We start from the raw sequence: 4,461 nt of genomic DNA, 5'->3' as shown, positions 1-4,461 counted from the left end.
ACCCAATTAATACTTAAAGGCTAAAAGATCAGCAAATGAGAAACAGAAGCAAGCTCAAAGCAAGCACAAAAAACACATTTCGTCGCCGCCACGGAGCCCTGAAAAGCACGTCCATTCGCCACGAAATCCTACTCACACCATTTAAATGTTCGTGCAAGTCGCCCCTGGTGTTCACGAATTCAACGGCTAGAAGACGGAAATGTTAAGATGTAGAAAAAAAAAGCTTTTTTTAACTCTAATACTTCAAACTTTTCATTTTTTCTGATATCGATGTAATATATTTTCTCAACAGTCCCAGGTTTATGAAAAATTTTGTGGGCTTTAAATTGTGCTAAGAAGAAAGTACAGTGTTCTCAAACGAGTGCTAGAGGAATATTTTTTGCCAATTTGAGACATTCAAGGAAATTAGGTGACTTACTGTGCTGGTCTTCCACACAGCCGAAGGCGGCAAGATGTAATTAACTGGTATTTTGAGCTGTCTCGATATTGATGATACCCATTTGTGATGAGTTTCGAGGGTAAATCTCTTAAGCTTGCGTCACTAGCGTAATTTATAGAGTTCCGAGTTCCATTTAATTTTGTTAACGATACAAGCATTCACTTCTGACTGGTATACTTTCACGCCATGATGCTGCACGGTCTTCTGTGAGAGACCCCAATATATGCGCCATGTATGCGAAACATGCGCAAGGAGCGCGTGGTTTAATTTTGACCATGCATCTGCACCATAGTGAGTGCACGAATTTTTATGTAGAGTCGATATTCAGCGACGTCAATTCAAATATTACAGTTTCGATCAACGCAACCTTGCGCGTGTTGAACGTGCCTGCTCGTGCTGGTCAAATATTTAAGATTGATATTATTTCGTACCGCAAAAGTCCTGAGTTTCCAGTTTTCTTTCTCTTTTGCTTTTATGTAAATTGCAAACACTTGCAAGTACCACTGCGTTTACTGCAGGGGATAAACAGCTTCTCTAACCCCCCACCCTCTTGCTTCTCTTCTTTTTTTTTATTGACGCAATAGCGTCAAATGGCCGATTGAGCGAAAAAGCCGGCGTCCGTCGCCTGTAGCAGCGAAACGGCAGCTAAATTCTCACTGGTTGCAACGCCACGTCACCAGCGCGCCTCGACGGAGCAGAGCAGGCGAAAGATAACACCTATTGCCTCGACAGCGCAACAGGTATTGCGTGAGGGGAGAGGGCATCGCCGCAACGCCACGTCACCCTCGCTCTCGGAAGCCTGTGCTATCCCTGCGTTCCATGTCAGCGAAAGCTCCCGATGCGTGCGTTCTAACTGCGCCTCGGTAAGGCCAAATCAAACGCGCTCGCTTGTCTACGAGGAGTTCATAACTCGAAGGACCGCTCAGCGTCGTTCAATTGGAAATTAATGCTTTCGAGTTCGCAGCTCATAAGGGCTTGGGTATCCTCAGATTTTTTTTGAAGATCTGCTGCAAGCTTTTCATTACCTGCATTGAACATGAGGTCCCGACGAGTGCATTATGACGGGGAAGGGTACCAGAAATAATGATCAAAATTATACAAATATTTTAGCTCTTCATTGAACACTTAAGCACCTTGACATAAAGCGCCAATGACAAACTAACAAATCATTTACCATCTACACTTCATCATTTCCGCTATCGTTATAATTTCCAGACTTTTTAAACACTGAAATATTCGGCGTTCGATTATATATTTCAAAGCCTTATAGTTTCCGAACGTTAATATTCTATTTGATTCTAACATACGAAAAGCCATGCTGCTCATTTCGCTAGTCTGCTGCGCAGGAGTTAAAAATCAAATAAATTGTTGATCGAGCTTGATAGCCGCGGACAAGCACAGTGTTTTAGAGTGCAGAGCAATAGGGAACTTTTAACAGGCCTCCTAACGAAGAAACGTCAGAAACGCGAAAGCTGAAGCAAGGAATTTCGTGATATATACTAAAGCGCGAGTCACAGAACCGTCTCAACGTAAGAAAAAACATCAATATGCATGCAAATTTGAGAGGTCGTGGGCCTTCATATTTATCCGTGCTTTCTTTTCTTTTTTCATTCTCTTTTTCTAGACTATGACGTTTAATTTGCCGATACCGCACAGTGGATTGTGATAAACGCCGTAGTGTACGGCTCCGGATTACCTTTCACTATTCAAGGGCTCTTTTAGTAAACTAAATTGTGGAGCTTTATGTGCGAAAACACGATCTGGGAACGAGGCACGCCGCAGTGGTGGACTCTATGCTAATTTGGATCACCTTGGATTCTTTAACGCGGGCCCTAATGCGCGCAACCCCGCCGGTTTTGCTTCCTGCCCCATCGAAAAGTGGCAGTCACGACAGGGAATCGAGCCGGCGACCTCGTGTTACGAAGCCATAGCTACTGATCCACAACCACGAGTTCCTTCGTCACGGCCGTGCCTTCCTATTCATATACAGCCGGATCTTTGACTCGCCTACCGGCGTAAGAAGCGTTGTCACACCGGCATGTTTACAATAAAAGAACTTCTCACAACACGGTAGGGTAACTGGAACCAATTCAGTGTGCTAATTTTCTGTCACTGCGTCACAGTACCACAGAAACAACGTAGACAGTATACACTTTAGGGGGTCCACAAAGAAATATATCAGTAAAACATTAGTATTTTTGTCTCGGTCAGCTGTCTTCTGTTACGGCTGGCGCCTAGCACCTCGTGCAGAAAGGACTTTCACCCACCATGCCTCGTCAAAATGAAGCGTGGCTTCTCCTGTTACGGCTGACGTCTAGCACCTCGAGCAGAAAGGACTTTCACCCACCATGCCTCGTCGAAATGAAGCGTGACTTCGTAATTCGCCATGTTCATCTCGCGTGTGTGCCGGTCTGGCGGAAGCCCCGCAGTGTTTACAGGCCTCTTTTGTGTGTGGGTGTGCGACTTTAGAGGGACCCTTTCCTCGAACTGTCAAGCTCTACAAGGGAACTTCCGCGAACCAACAACGCCCAAAAGAGAAGGACAAGCGTCTGCAATTCCCGGACCCGAGGCTTGGTATAACCGGAGGCGGGACGCCCTCCTCCTTGCAGCAGGCACGCCGTAGTGGTGGACTCTATGCTAATTTGGATCACCTTGGATTCTTTAACGCGGGCCCTAATGCGCGCAACCCGGCCGGCTTTGCATTCTGCCCCATCGGAAAGTGGCAGTCACGACAGGGAATCGAGCCGGCGACCTCGTGTTACGAAGCCATAGCTACTGATCCACAACCACGAGTTCCTTCGTCACGGCCGTGCCTTCCTATTCATATACAGCCTGAGGCTCGGTATAACCGGAGGAGGAGGGGCCCTCTTTCGCGAATCAGACTCTGCGCCGGTCACGTGACGCCCAACTAACCACTTTTGTCACTTCCCCATGAAGCTGGAACCTACTTGGTTCCGAAACGACTGGAACAATAAATTCATTTTCTGGTTGGAACAATTCTGAAGTCCTAACCAGGCCGTTCCACTTACGAGGGGGGAGGGGGCGTAATACACCCCTCCCTGTTTGCAAACAGTGTGACATCACTGCAAGTGCCCCACCCATCTGCTGCATCTTCGAAGTGGGCGCCGGTTGGCAAAAAATGTTCATGCAAGCTATTCTTTCTGCATAAGAGTGCTGCTTATATATCAACTGCCGCGATCGTAATTCAGACATACTGCTATTTTTTTAAGTGACAGCATCGCTGAACTTTCTTAGAAAGTATAATCGTCCTAGTTTTACTGGTTGCATGGTTCCCTTAAGTCAGCACGTAGTGATTTTGTGTGTGCCTCTTCTGTAGATCAAACAGCCACAAAAATCTAGTACTCTTTGAAAGCAAACATTTTTTCACAGATGATGCACATTTTCATGGTGCCGAAATGATACTTTGCTTAAATGACTGGTCTTTGTTCAAAAATTTATATTGCATTGTCGTGAAGGTAGTCATTTTGTGCCCCATTTACACTGTAGCTTTAAACGATATACAAGACGAACTTCATCTACAACTATCAGCCGTACCCACCACCGCAGCTCAGTGGAGCAGTACCAACTGGCAGCACCTAAATTCAGAGCAGGGAGGAGTGCAGGGGCAGTATGGCTGCGTCAATGGACCTTTCCAGAAATGCATGCGCACCATCAGCGGTGGCTGCACCATGGACTTGGTGGTTAGGCACAAGGCGTTGTGGGAAAGAAGGGCGCACACGGCCGCGCATGACTCACACGCGGCCAGCGTTCCGACTTCCCACACTGCCTTGCAACCACCACTGATGGCGCGCGTGTATTTCTGGAAAGGTCCAAATGACGCAGCTGTACTGCCCCTGCCTCTCCACCAATACGAACGGGCTTTCATAGGTTAGCCCCTGCATTCAAAACATATGTAGTTCATCTTGTTGGGATTATTGCACAAACATTGAGGATTTCCGTGCCTGTTTATGAAGTGTGAATCGCATGAAGTCGATCTGTGATACATTTACTGCTTGTAGACG

The sequence above is a fragment of the Dermacentor andersoni genome, chromosome 2, assembly GCF_023375885.2.
Source record: "Dermacentor andersoni chromosome 2, qqDerAnde1_hic_scaffold, whole genome shotgun sequence".
NCBI classification, from domain to species: domain Eukaryota; kingdom Metazoa; phylum Arthropoda; class Arachnida; order Ixodida; family Ixodidae; genus Dermacentor; species Dermacentor andersoni.
The sequence above is the reverse complement of the archived record's forward strand: the minus strand, read 5'-3'. Positions refer to the sequence as shown.